This window comes from Pleurodeles waltl, chromosome 2_2, assembly GCF_031143425.1.
Source record: "Pleurodeles waltl isolate 20211129_DDA chromosome 2_2, aPleWal1.hap1.20221129, whole genome shotgun sequence".
Lineage (NCBI taxonomy): Eukaryota > Metazoa > Chordata > Amphibia > Caudata > Salamandridae > Pleurodeles > Pleurodeles waltl.
In genome coordinates, this window is record NC_090439.1 from 1,166,931,915 (window position 1) to 1,166,947,073 (window position 15,159).

A 15,159-nucleotide genomic window follows, 5' to 3' on the forward strand; every position below is an offset into this window, starting at 1 on the left:
TAATCTGTGTAAAGGGACACTATATGCGTGTCTCCGTGCAGCTGTATCCCCCCAAACGGGGCTTTTCCAACTGAGGCAGTGCGCCATTGGCTACATGGATATGGAGAACAGGATTGGGGAGATGGGACAACCCTGTCGTGCGCCACGATCAACAGGAAAGGGGAGCAATATTAGGCAGCCCACTTGGACCCTTGAAGAGGGGTTTATGTTTAGTAGTTTGGTGTAGGTTAGGAGGCATGGACCTAGAACGAAGGATGATAGGGTCCCAAACAGGTACTCCAGGAGAGGCAATCAATACAGACTATTAGGCTGATCTAGTATATAGTGGGGAGGCCTGGTTTATTACGTTGAATAGTCGACAGATATTATAGGGGTGGCCAGTTAGCTGTGTAGGTCAGAGTGATACATACTGAAGAATGGCAGATTGCAAATGTAATGTCCGGCCTGTAGGCAGGGTGATTTCTGTTATTGTAGGGGACCGCCACACCAGCAGTTAGCCAGGTTTGTCCCCTTATGAGTGGATTCGAGCTGTGTATTTGCTAGAGTTGGGCTGGCAATCTGAGAGATACTGCAGTATGGTGCCTCAGGAAGCCCTAGTTAATAGCGTGGAGCAGACTGATTAAAAAGCCGCCTACAGTGTTGAAGAAAGGAGTGGATGGGCCCCAGACCCGTGGTCTTTGGTTTTTACAGGTAGTCTGCCAATGGCAGGGTCATAACCTGGTCAGGAGTTCCATTGGCATGCTTCACTTGGCTTTAGCCTGGCATGACTCAGCACGTACCTAACTAGTGCACTTTGTCCAGAAGGTCTTGGGTGGTCTGTTTTTGGGTCTTCCGCTGTGGTGCCATCTCTGTGATATTACGTTCCGTGTTGGTGAACCGGGAAGCCAGTTTTCGCAGGTCCTTCCGAAGGAGACCAAATTCCACACATATCTCCTTTATGTGCGCTTCTACTGATGAGCAAGAGGATTTATTGGTAAGTAGGTAAATAGGATGGTGGCCAGTTTTTCACCTAAGTCCTGTGGAGAACTGGAGGTCTTTGCCCCATGTCAAGGCTCCTCCCCATGATGGAGTGTGGGATAGGGTAGACAGGGGTGAGGTTTTGGTGATTTCGGTTTACCCATGGTGTGTTCCCAATCTACCACACCAATACGTTACTGGATCACTGTATGCAGGATGACTCCAACCATGGTCCATGGGTAAAAGTCTGCGAGTGTCAGCTGTGGTCTTTGTAGCCAGCCCCCCTACACCCTCCCCCCACCTGTGCCGGGTATGCCCCGGTGTGGTATGCAGGGTTGGGTCTGGCCAGTCGACAACCAGATGCAGCACTGTCTTAGTCCGGGGGGGAGGGTTTGCACACCCTGGGGTGAGCATGGACGGAAGTTGATAGCCCTTGATTCGGGTCCCCACAGTCTGTTTAGGAGCAGAGGGTGTCGTGCTGCAATCGTGCACTGGATGATCCTGATTCCTATGCACTCCCTCTGCCCCTAGCCCTCTCCTGAAGACTGCCTTTTGGGGGGCCGGTGAGATGAGTGCGTTTACTCGTTGGGGAAGCTTGGATGTCACCTGACTCATCACCTCTAAGTCCACAGTGCCATCAAGCAGGGCCACCCGGTCCCACAGCTGCATCATCAAGGAAGGTGAGGTGATGTTGAAGAGCAGGCACGACTCCCTCCATGAGTCTCTCCCAGTGCCGGCATCCTCTGGAGTTGCTCCACAGAGGGGGTACCTCAGGGTTGGCCCGCCGTCAATAGTCGTGTTCCATTACTTCCTTTCACTAGTCTAAACTCCAGGGCAAGTCCACCGTCCGGGTATGGAATCAGGCCTCCCTAGGACCCCAGGCCTGCATGTCAGGGTTGCACTGAAGCAGTGGGGTACCTCACCTCTGTCTGGGGATGACATGGGTCCTTCTGTAAATTCTTGTTGTATTCTGTCCCACCGGGGCCTGTCATTTTTGTGTGACCCCCCACACTGGGGTCGGGTGCTGAGCGGGGAAGTGGCCGACAAGTGTGAGGCTGTCTTCATACACAGTGCAACAGTGCCAGTCTCTCTCACCTCCACTGTCCAGCAAAGCCCCGCAGTCAGCCCAGTTGATGACCACTCTCCGTGGATCACTGCAATGAGGCGTCCCCTCTCAATGGGCAGGTGCGGAGAGGGGACGTGCGATAGGCCAGCTCATGTTGTTGCAGGCTGGATAGCCATAATCAGTTGGTGGGAGGGTCACCTCCCCAGCCCCGCAGCTCCTTTATATGCAGATGTTTTGGGGAAAGAGGTGAGGGAGCCTCCTGGGCACCTGATTATGGCAGGATTAATGTTGACTGCGGCATTCAGGTCCTGGAGCAAAGTTACTCCACGGCTGCCATCTTTGGCTCCATGGCAACCCCATAAGCACCCTCTCATACACACACTGTATATAATGGGTTGAGGTTGTAGACTTGTCATCTGGTTTGTTTGTGCACTAGCATACACCACACACAGCCTGTTAAATGTAGCCCTTAGGGAGTGGGGCTTGGGTGGCGAGTTGACTAGGAAAGACTGGAAAAAGTACTTACATACCACAGGATGATGCGGAATACCAAGTTCAGTACATCCAGCATAATATATTGCATATAGCTTACCTCACTCCCGCAACTCGGTCCCAAATGTTTGGGTCCTCCTCTGGTTGTCCGAGATGCCAACATGCAGGTGCTGACACGATGCACATGTTCTGGAGCTGCTCAGAGTCTGTAACCTTATGGGCGGCAGTGTCCAACTTGCTGAGAGGTGACTGGATGTGTTTCCAATGGAAGTTGCATTGTTGGGATTGTTGAGGTGCTCAAAAACAGATAAAGCTGCTAACCGGTTTATAAACCAAGCATTGCTGATAGCACGCAGACTAATTGCCATGCATTGGAAAGCCCAGGTATTGCTAGATATAGTCCACTGGTGTGCGGCAATACTGAAGTGGGGACAGGGAGAGGAGCTCAGGAGGCAAGAAACATGAGGACTATGCAAATACCCCAGAACTGTGGAATGGGAAGCACTATTACTTGACTTGCACACATACAAACAAGATTTGATGGCCAGTCACTTAAACCTACCCTGGCGGGGACATAACCTCCCCCCAAGTCCCCTTTCATCCCCATTCCCACTCCTCCGTCATAACCCCTTCCAGCCTGTCCATGGGTGAGTGACAACACCCTTCTGTTACACCCTTTGATGTCCCCAAATAGCTTCCCAGTGGACATTATAGCTCCATGGATGTCACTGTTGATTTTCAATGTTCGCAGTACTTGCTTGAGATGGGAAGATTGAATAGCACTTATGGTAATGGCAGAATGTGAGTTAACATCAACACATGACTTGTTTTTTCCAATGTTGCTGTCTTTAAGGACTGAACCAAGGACTCCTGCTGATACTGATGTGATACTATTTTATTAATGACGATGTAGCTGGATTGCTGATTTTACTAATGATAATGTAACTCACTGATATTAAAAATGTAATTAAAATTGGTTAAAAAAAGTTATTGGAGATGCAGTTGGGTAGTTAGCTTTCACTACAAAATACTAAAGGTAGGTCAACACTAATGAGGGACACATTAGCAAAGCACATTTACTTTCGATAATTATTGAAATTATGAACTATGATTCAATCTCAGGCCCTAGCCATGGATTATGCATTTCCTTTGTCCACTTTATTAATCAGCAGCCTTTACAATCAGAAAAAGCTTTATTTCACAGAAATCTTAGGGAAGGTGTATTCCACATAACCAATCAAACTCTAAATTCATGACATAGTCCATGTTTATGTCCCCTCTCTCTTCATGCGATAAGAATGGTCAGTTCCTTAGTGTTCATGCCTGTTTGGAGCCGTCATTCCCTATAAGAGAAAATACACCTTGTAACTATTCCATGCAGAACCAATATGACGTTCAAGTGGAGGGCAAGCAAATAGCCTTAAATCTCGAATACAGTATTCAAAAGCCTGATAATGGCATAATTGTCATACTACTACCATAGGAAAGTCCCAATTGTATCCTGCCTCAACTTTGTCACGGGACAGCAGAAACCTCTTGCTAAAGCGGGTGTTGATGATCCTTGCCTTCAGGTCCTTAACCCCTTCACAGCCATGGACATAATGCTATATTAATTAGGCCGATCTGCCCCCAGGGAGGGAAGAAGCCATTAGGCACCAGGGATGGTATTTACATTTTTTTTATTTATATTGATAAGGGAAGCGACCCTTTAGGCAAGGGTCGTTCCCCTGTGAGGGGGGAAAGGGAGGAAGCAATTTTTTTTATTAGACCTTTTCTGCCCCTTTTGGCGCGGGGGAGGGGTGCAGGAGCCACTAGAAACCAGGGATTGTCTTTTTTTTTTAACCTTTATATTGATAAGGGGAGCGACCCCTTACGCAAGCTCCCAAATGGCCTAAAGTACAAGTTACTTACCTTCGGTAACAAAATATCTGGTAGAGACATATTCTAGTTGCAGATTCCTTACCTTAGAATTTTCCCCCAGGCGTCAGACTGGATCTGGAGATTTTTCTTCGAGCAGTACCCTTGCGCGTCGGTAGGTGGTGTCGGTCGACTCCGCAGGCGTCGTGGTCGCCGTGATGACGTCGGGAGTAGTACATAGACACCGCCCTTGCGCAGTGATGTCAGTTCTTTTCTTTCTGCACTACGTGCTGATCCGGAGAGAGCTACCCTGGCTATTTTTTGGCCAAATTCAACCGTTTTGTTGACATTTTTGTGTACGACTTTGGTGCGTCAAGATGACCCCGAAGACCGGATTCCAGCCTTGTGAGGACTGCCATCGGACAATGTCGGTGATGGATCCTCATCGCATTTGTCTGTGGTGCCTCGAGCGCGACCACGACCCGAAGTCGTGCTTCAAGTGTCGGGCCATGCACCCGAAAGCCATGAGGGAGCGGTCCCTAAAGCTAATGGCAGCCCGGCACTCGACTCCGCGTAGGTCCTGTTCTCGCTCGAGAGGAAGGTCTTGAGATCGGTCGCGGAGTCATCACCACTCTTCGAAATCCTCAGGTCAATGTAAGAAGAAGAAGTCATCACAGCGTCCACGGCGCCACCTACTGACGCGCAAGGGTATTGGTCGAAGAAAAATCTCTGGATCCAGTTTGACTCCTGAGGGAAAATTCTAAGGTAAGCAATCTTCAACTAGAAGTCTCTATCAGATATTATTTTCGGGCCATTTCTGCCTATTTTGTGAAGGCCCATCTGCCCCCAAGAAGGGGCAGAAAGCCCACCAGGGAAGATTTTTTTCTAAAATAAGAGGGTGGGGGTATGTCCGTACCCCTGCCCCAAATAAATGGGGCCAAAGTTGTTCTGCCCACCAGTGGGCAGATGGGGCAATTACCCTCAATCCACACCCATGGGGGGGGTTTGGTGATCAGCAAAACTACTAAATGCCAGGGAGTTTAAAAAAAAAACAAGAGTGGTGGTGGCTACCAACCAGTATGGGCACGGTTATGCCCCCACCCCAACTGAAGGGGGTAACAGAATTTCAGCTGTTACCCTGCACACTAAAACATCTTAAGCCACGGCAAGCAAGAGGACATTTGATTATTTGGTGTTTTGGTTTTACATTTGGGCCATGAGAGCTTGGCTAACTCTCAAAATCATCCCACTTGGAAGGGTGAGTGCTGCACTTTTAGGACTGTGGGACGCTGCCACGTAGAAAAATCCACAAGACCTAGACACATTTCAAAAGTAAACATCTGGGTGAGTCCAGGGTGGTGTGCTTCACATGCATCCTGCACCATTTTCTTACCCACAATGCCCTTTAAACTGCCAACTTTGCTAGAAATCACACATATTTCCCCATGTTTATGAGGGAACCTTCTGGAATCTGCAGGAATACACAAAATTACCACCCAGCATTGTCTCATCTATGCCGATAAAAATTCTGCCCCACTTGTCAGTCTACATTTTTATTTTTTTAAACTGCCCTTTTGGACCTGCTTTGGTTTCCCCTTTAACATGTTTTTGGGTGGTAGGAAATTGGCCCTGGTGGGGTGATCCCACACAGAAATGTGGGAAAAATGTGATTTTTGTTTTTTAGCTAAATTTGAGGTTTGCTGAGGACTCTGGGTAAGGAAACACTGGGGGATCCATGCAAGTCACACCTCCCTGGACTCCTTCGGGTGTCTAGTTTTCAGAAAGTTCTGGGTTTGGTAGGTTTCTCAGTATGGCTGCTCAGCCCAGGACCAAAAACGCAGGTGCCCGCCACCACAAAAACAGGCAGTTTTGAATTTGATAATTTTGATGTATCCAGATAGAGTTTTGGGGCATTTCCTTTCGCGTGCACTAGGCCTACCCACACAAGTGAGGTACCATTTTTATCGTGAGACTTGGGGGAGTGCTGGGTGGAAGGAAATTGGTGGCTCCTCTGACATTCCAGAACCTGGTCACCGAAATGTGAGGAAAAAGTGTTTTTTGGCCAAATGTTGAGGTTTGCAAAGGATTCGGGGTAACAGAACCTGGTGAGAGTCCTACAAGTTATCACACTCGGGATACCCCTAAGTTTCTAGTTTTCAAAAATGCACAGGTTTGGTAGGTTTCCCTAGGTGCCGGCTGAGCTAGAGGCCAAAATCCACAGCTTGGCACTTTGCAAAAAACAGCTGTTTTATTTGAGAAAACGTGTTGTGTCCATGTTGTGTTTTGAGGCATTTCCTGTCGCGAGCAATAGGCCTACCCACGCAAGTGAGGTATCATTCTTATTGGGAGCCTTGGGGGAACGCTGGGTCGAATGACATTTGTGGCTCTTCTCAGATTCAGGAACTTTCTGTAACCAAAATGTGAGGAAAAATTGTTTTTTTGGCCAAAGTTTGAGGTTTGCAAAGGATTCGGGGTAACAGAACCTCGGGAGAGCCCCACAAGTCACCCCATCTTGGATTCCCCTAGGTGTCTAGTTTTAAAAAATGCACAGGTTTGGTAGGTTTCCCTAGGTGCCGGCTGAGCTAGAGATCAAAATACACTACTAGGCTCCTTCCAAAAAAAACGTCAGATTTCAATGTAAAAATGTGATGTGTCCATGTTGCATTTACTGTCGTGTATTTTAGGACTACGCACACAAGTGAGGTATTATTTTTATCGGAAGACTTGGGGGAACACAGAATAGGAGAACAAGTGTTATTTCCCCTTGTCTTTCTCTACGTTTTTTACTTCGTAAATGTAAGACAGTGTGTAACAAAGACGTCTATTAGAGAAATGCCCACTAATTCACATGCTAGTATGGGGAACCCAGAATTCATAGGTGTGAAAATAACCACTGCTTCTCAACACCTTATCTTGTGCCCATTTTGGAAATACAAAGGTTTCTTTGATACCTATTTGTCACTCTTTATATTTTAGCGAATTAATTGCTGTATACTCGGTACAGAATGAAAATTCAGTGCAAGGTGCAGCTCATTTATTGTCTCTGGTTACCTAGGGTTCTTGATGAACCCACAAGCCCTATATATACCCACAACCAGAAGAGTCCAGCAGAGGTAATGGTATATTGCTTTAAAAAAAAAAATCGGACATGGCATGAAAAAGTACAGAGTAAAACGTGTAGAGAAATGGCTGTTTTTTTCACCTCAATTTCAATATTTTTTATTTTAGCTGTTATTTTCTGTAGGAAATCCTTGTAGGATCTACACAAAAAACCCATTGGTGAATTTGGAATGTTGTCTACTTTTCAGAAATGTTTAGCTTTCCGGGGTCCAGCACTGGTTTCACACCCATTTCTAACTGGAAGGAGGCCAAAGTATGAAAAATAGTAAAAATGGGGTATACGGCAGTAAAATGCCAAACTTGTGTTGAAAAATGTGGTTTTCAGATTCAAGTCTGCCTGTTCCTGAAAGCTGGGAAGATGGTGAATTTAGCACTACAAACTCTTTGTTGATGCCATTTTCAGGGGAAAAAACCATAAGCCTTCTTCTGCAGCCCTTTTCCACATTGTTTTGGGAAAAAAAAGGAAATCTTGGCTGTATTTTGGATAATTTCTTGTTCTCCTCCAGGGGAACCCACAAACTATGGGTACCTCTTGAATCCCTATGATGTTGGGAAAAAAAAAGATGCAAATCTGGCATGGGTAGCTTATGTGGACAAAAAGTAATGAAAGCCTAAGCGCGAACTGCCCCGAATAGCCAAAAAAAAGCCTGGCACCTGAGGGGGAAAGGCCTGGCAGCGAAGCGGTTAATAAAATGTTAACTTTCTGTTTTTAAAGCTGGGAAATGTTATATTGTGTCAGGACCAGAGGTGAGGATCATGCTAGCCGCAGACACCTAACCTTGGAATCGATACCCAAGCCATGCCATCCCCGGTGGTGTGTTTGCAGACCAATTTCAAAGGAGGAAGTCCTGATGGGCTAAAGGGGCAAAATTCTCATTCTTACGGACCTGGCCTACCAGGCAGTAGTGTCTGATAAACGTGTGCAGGAATCCAGTAACAGAACTCTTCATGCTAATGCATAAGTGTAATATACTTGACCCTCACACTGTTGTTAAGTTATATGATCCTAGGCAATATTTTATTTAGCTGTCATTTTTTCATTATCATATATGAGAGCACCTTCAAACATGAAAGTTCAAAATTTTTTCAAATTTAACCCACATTAGGCTACACATGACCTCTGACTTGCCTCTTAGTTCACGAATATCATTGTCATCAGGGTGGGGGCAGAAATATTTACTAATTCATGCTAAAGATTTCACTTAAAAAAATATATTGCTAAAAAGTGATATGGTTGTACACTGTCATTTTCAAACATATATTCCATTGACATGATAATAAACTTTCAGAATAACGAACAAGTTGCTTACCTTCGGTAATAATTTATCTGGTAGAGATGTATTCTAATAGCAAATTCCTTACCTTAGAATTTCTCCCAGGCGTCAGACTGGATCCAGTGATTTTTATCATAGCAGTACCCTTGTGCACAGTCAAGTGGCGACAGTCGACTCCGCGTCTGTCGTTTGTGTCGTGGTCGCCGTGATGACATAGGGGTCGTATATAGGCGCCACCTCGGCATAGTGATGTCAAATTTCTTTTCACTACTTTGACGCCAAAGCGCAGAGCCATGAAGAACACCAAGAATGGTGAGCCAAAACTAAGGCCCTGTAATGGTTATCCCTGTCCAATGAAATCAGTTCGAAAGCAGGGAGGATGGGTGGGTTGGTAAGGAATCTGCAACTAGAATGTCTCTACCAGATAAGTTATTATCGAAGATAAGTAACTAGTTCATCTGATAGAGACTTCTAGTTGCAGATTCTTTTCTTAGAATAGATACCCAAGCAATACCATCCTCTGAGGTGGGCTGAGAACCTAAGCTCATACTAGAAAGTCCTGAAGGACCGAATGACCAAAGCAGCTGTCTCTGCGGACCTGACTGTCCAGAGAGTAATACTTTTTAAATGTGTGCAGAGATGCCCACATTGCTACTTGACAGATATCAATGACAGGAACTCAAGGTGCTAACGCTGTGGTAGCAGCATTAGCTCTTGTAGAGTGAGCGCGCAAACCCTCAGGGGCTTGCTTCTTAGCCAAAGCGTAGCACATTGTGAGATGTTACACTTCTGCACCGCCTTCCCTTTCTTCATACCCACATACACCAAAAAAAGAGTTGATCATCCAAACCAGAAATCTTTGGTACGATTGAGGTAGTATGCCAATGCTCTTTTTGCATCCAGACGGTGGAGTCTCTCCTCTTCGTGAGAAGAATGTGGGAGTGAATGAAAGAAGGAAAAGTGATGGATTGGGCTTCATGAAAGGGCGTGACCACTTTTGGAAGGAATGAGGCCCTCGTATGGAGCCCCACCTTGTCAGGGAAAACAGACAACAATGGGGATTTAGAAGAAAGAGCCTGAAGCAACATTAAGGTCTTACTGAGGCATGATAAAGTGGAGTGGGGGGAAAACAAATGGGTAAGACCCTTACGTAATCTACCCAGAAGAGGAGACTTAAAAAGATAATGTTGGTCCGGCAACTTTAGGAAGGCTGAGATAGCCGCCAAGTAACCTTTAACAGTGCCAATGCAGAGCCTACTGGGCGAAAGATATGAGGAACAGAAGAACTGCAGGGAAAGAAGCAGGGAGGGGATCAAGAGACTTGTTTGTACACCATGCACAAATTGATGCAGACAAGCGTATACCGTTTTGGTGGAGGGACTCCTGGTTGCCAAGATAACCTCACAGACTTCAGGTGGAAGGTCAAAAGCCGTCAACTGCCGCCACTCTATCTCCACGTGGAAGGTGAAGATTGGACAGCTTCAGATGGAGAACCATCCCCTGCTGCTGCGCCAAAAGTGCCTCCCAAATATGCAGTCTGACTGGAAGATCGGTGGCCATGCTCAATAGCTCTGGATACCATACTCTCCGTGCCCAGTCTGGAGCCACAAGGATTACTTGGGCCCGGTCGTTCTTGATCTTCTTCAGAACTCTGACCAGAAGTGGTATTGGCGGGAAGGCATAAAGGAGGCCTGAGATCCACTCAAGACGAGAAGCTTTGCAGAGCTAGTGCCGTCATGAAAACTCCAACATGCAAAACCGCTGACATTGAGTGTTCTTTACAGAGCCGAACAGATCTAACCAAGGCTCTCCCCATTTGTGAAAGAGACCTTGCACCTTTTCTGGATGTAGACGCCATTCGTGATCGACTGACTCAACGGCTGCGTTTGTCTGCTCTGGTGCTTAGGGATCCCACCAGATATTCAACCACCAGTGATATGCCCTGATGTACCAGCCATGTCCAGAATCACAGAGCCTCTTTATGAAGGGTCCAGGACCCTACTCCGCCCCGTTTGTTGCAGTACCACATGGCAGTAGTGTTGTCCGTGAACACCTGCACTACTTTCCCTTTGAGAGAGGGAAGGAATGCTTTCAATGCAAGCCTGATTCCCAAGAGCTCCAGAAGGTTGATGTGGGGCCCAAAATCCGCATGATACCAGAGGCCTATGATCTCCGCCTCTCCTATGTGGCCGTCCCATCCCAGGAGTCTGGCATCTGTCACTACTGAGATATCTGGTTGGGGAAGCGAGAGGGATCTTCCGTTGATCCGATCCAGATTCTAAAGCCACCACAGCAGATCTTTTGCAGTCCCCTTCGACATCTGGACCATGTCGGACAGATTCCACTGATGCTGTGCCCACTGGAACTTCAAGTCCCACTGAAGAGCCCGCATATGCCATCTAGCATGTGTCACTAGCAGGATGCAGGACGCCATGAGGCCCGGCAGCCTCAGAGTTGTTTTCACCGAAAGCCAGGATAGAGGCTGAAACATCAGAATCATAGCATGAATATCCTTGATTCGCTTTTCGGGAGGATAGGCCCGAAACTGCACTGTGTCCAGAACAGACCAGATGAAACGGAGCATCTGGGAGGAAGTCAGGTGAGGCTTTGGCATGTTTATAGTGAACCTCAATGTGTGCAGGAGGTTCGCCTTAGTCTGAAGGTGGGAGACGACTTTCTGGGGCGTGTCTGCCTTCAACAGCCAGTCGTCGAGATAGGGGAAGACCGAAACCCCTAACCTGCGCAGATGAGCTGCAACCACCGCCATCACTTTCGTAGATAGTACCCGTGGGCAGGCAGGACGGGAATATGGAAACAAGCACCCTGCAAGTGTAACGCTACCATCCAGTCTCCTGGGTCTAAGGCAGACAAGACGTGAGCCAGTGTGAGCATTTTGAACTTCTCCTTCTTGCGGAAGAGAATGACGGCCCGAAGGTCTAGGATAGGACATAAGTCTTTGCCTTTTTTGGGCAGCAGAAAGTAGCAGGAATAACAACTACAACCTACTTCTGGCACAGGGACCCTCTCTGGGGCCCCTTTGGCGAAGACAGCCGTGACTTCCTAGCAGGGAATTGCCAAATGATCCTCTGGTAAGGGGCCGTAAGATGGAGGCATGGCCGGTGGGTATTACCCCCTTCGGACGATCTGCAAAACCCACCTGTCTGTTGTGATGGTCTCCTAGTGGGGCAGGTGATGGCGAATCCTGCCACCAACTGGTATGTGAGGGTGGTTACGGACTAGGAAGGTTTGGAGGTTGCATCAGGGACAGGGGTGGAGTGGGCAAACCTCTGTTTTCCTGTCCCAGGAGCCCGCAGGATTCCACATCCACGGTGGCTGTAAAAGGGACACAATAGGGAGCCTGTTCCATGGCCACGAAAGGGGCAAAAGATAGACTGTTGGGGGTGAGGTGCAACCGAGAGGCCAAGGGATCGAGCCATAGCCTGGCACTCCTTAAACCTCTCATGCACTGAATCCGCCTTGTCGCCAAAGAGACAGGTGCCATCAAAGGGCATGTCCATGAGGGTCTGTTGGACATTTCCTGGAAAAATAGATGTCCTCAACCAGGCGTGGCTCCTCAAGGCCGCCGTCAACGCAACCGATTTACCTGGAGAATTGGTTGTGTCCATTTCAAAGGGAATGGTGAACTTAGCTGCATCTCTCCCATCAGCAACGGCTTGGGAGATGTTAGCCCGGGCCTTCTCCGGGATCTGCGGCAGAACTTGCATGACCGTATCCCACAAGCAGTGGTTAAAGCAGCACAAAAGGCATGCAGTGCTCACCGACCGCAACACCAGAATGGAGGAAGAAAACATCTTCTTACCAAGTTGGTCTTTGATTCTCTATCCGGGGGAGCGGAAAGTAATGCACCAGATGACAAGGATGCCTGGATGAAAAGGCTCTCAGGTGAGGGGTGTTGGGGCAGGAATTTAGGGTCATTTGGAGCGGGCCGATGGTGGCGAGCGATTCTACTGTTTACAGGAGCCCATGTGCTGGGTCTGGACCAAGTACCCGGAAGGACATCAATGAGGGCTTCATTGAAGGGGAGGAGAGGCTCTAAGGTAGAAGACCCAGCTTGAAGGACCTCCGTCAGGAGATTCGTCCTGACCGCTACAGTGGACAGCTCCATGCCAATGACCTCAGCCGCCCTACTGACCACCACAGAATAAGAGGTTCCCTTCACCGTAGCCACGGTAGGAGGAGAATGCATGCCAGCATCTGTATCTAGACCATTAGCCTCGTCCTATTCCTGTGCCCAGTCCAAATCAGGGTTATCTACCTGGTATTCTAAAAGGCCCAGTGTCCCCTCCAATCCTTCCTTGTATTTGTACCCTTAGTAATAAGGGTCCGAACCCAATCTGGGGAGAACCGCATCGAAGTCAGAAGCAGCGTTGGCCGGCGCCGTTCTTTCTGCGGGTCATCGTGGGTAAGAATTGGGTCGACGTCGATCGTGTGCACCACCAATGTCGGGAGCACTGATGACCTAGCTGGTGTCGAGGAAGGTCGCGATGGTACGACCAGCGTCAGCACGAATCCGGAGGGACCACTGGGGGCCGAGGCCAAAGACGCTGGCGTGGAAACCTTAAGGGCCCTCATCTGAGCCCCCAGGCCCCGAAGGTGCCACAGAAGGGTCGGACTGCTCGAATATGAGGCGCATGGCCTCATAAAACTCCTTGAGTTGGGCAAGGGTCGCCCTGACTCACGGAAAATCGGGGAGGTGCAGAGCACAGCAAGGACACGTCGCATTGGCTGAGCGATGCGATGTAGTTGGAAAATGCCTGGCCTTCTTCAACGATTTCTTTCTCTTACCTGAATGACACGAAGAATTTGATGACGAGTGGTGATGACTCCGCAAACAGTCTCAAGACATTCCTCATGAGTGACACCGTGAACGATGCCGAGTCCAGCATCAGGCCATCATGAGCTTTGGGGACCGCTCCCTCAAAGCCTTCGGTGCATGGTCTGGCACTCAAAGCACAACTTTGGGTTGTGGTTGCACTCCTAACAACACAAACGGACCTGATGCCGATCTGTCCCTGACATCATATGGTGACAGGCCTCGCAAGGCTTGAACCCGTTCTTCGGGGACATCATGATGCGCCAAGGGTCAACACAAAAACCCTACAAAAGGGTCCAATATGCTTAAAAAATTACCAGGGTTTCTCTTCTCCAGATCAGCGCGTGGCACAGAAAATAACGGACGTCACTACGTCGAGGCGGCGCCTGTATACGACCCCGACGCCATCCCAGCGGCCACTAAGCCAATGACAGCTGTGGAGATGACTGACGCTACCTGAAGGCGCACATGGGTACTGCTGGAAGAAAAAATCTCCAAATCCAGCTTGAGACACAGGAGAAATTCTAAGATAAGGAATCTAATGTAAGGAATATGCAACTAGAAGTCTATCAGATATGCAGTTTTACTGATAAAACCACATAGCGCATACAATTTATTTTCAGAAATTAGGTTTGTGCAAAAAAGGTTAACAGACAATATTTAGTATTTGCACATCACCAAGCAGTGTTTGGATTTGTTTTAAACCTCTAAAAATATTTTATTCACCACACAAAATTAAAACAATGTGCCTGTCTGAAGACTGAAATATATTCTAAAATCTGTGTAAGGTTCACTTATTTGTTATTTCAATGTTGTGTTAGAAAAAAAGCCTGACATCTTACAAACTTTCATTTCACACGCGTTGCACAGCATGATTTTCACACAGTTCACTTCCTTGAATTTCACTGAGAAAAAGAGAAGTAAATGTTTCAAGACAAACTGACTTTTGACCTCTGTCTCTGAATGCAGAGCAAACGTTGACAAGATGAATACAAGATTTAGAGGCATCTATATTGGTTGCCAGAACGGGCGAGTAGGCTTTAAAAATAATTGTTCATGATGAAATCTCATTTGCCATAGTCAGTGGGCAAGTAGATATCTTGAGGCCTGCTTCAGGGGGTTGCTTCTTGGGAAAGGCATTAAGGGCCATATGTACAAACACTTTTTCCCATAGACACAGAATGGGTAAAAACCTTTGCTACATCTGGCCCTAAAGATCTTAATGCAAAGCCTGGCCCATTTAGAATAGGTCTGCTTCTGCACTGCTCTACATTTCTTTGTACCAAGAAACCCCAGAAAAAATTGGTCGTCCACAAGGAACTCATATGTGCGGTCAAGGTAGAACACAACGCTCTTTTTGGATCCAAGCGGTGGAGTCGCTCCTCTTCTTTAGAGGGATGTGGAGGAGTGTAAAAGGTAAGCAGTGTGATGGATTGGCCTACGTGAAATAGAGTGACCAGTTTCGTGAGAAAGGAGGATCTTGTACGAAGCACCACTTTGTCAGGATAGATGGAGAGGTAAGGCGGCTTCGATGACGAGGGCTGCAGCTCACTCACTCT

General features: G+C 47.6%; 1 long non-coding RNA gene across 1 annotated transcript in view; it reads right to left on the reverse strand.

Moving 5' to 3' along the window:
- Window positions 1–3,442: 3,442 nt before the first annotated feature.
- LOC138275016 (uncharacterized) overlaps window positions 3,443–15,159 on the reverse strand; it is a 113,247-nt gene continuing 101,530 nt past the window's right edge. Inside the window, exon 3 of the long non-coding RNA XR_011200404.1 lies at window positions 3,443–3,858. This is a non-coding gene — a long non-coding RNA (uncharacterized lncRNA). The remainder of the gene's footprint in view (window positions 3,859–15,159) is intronic.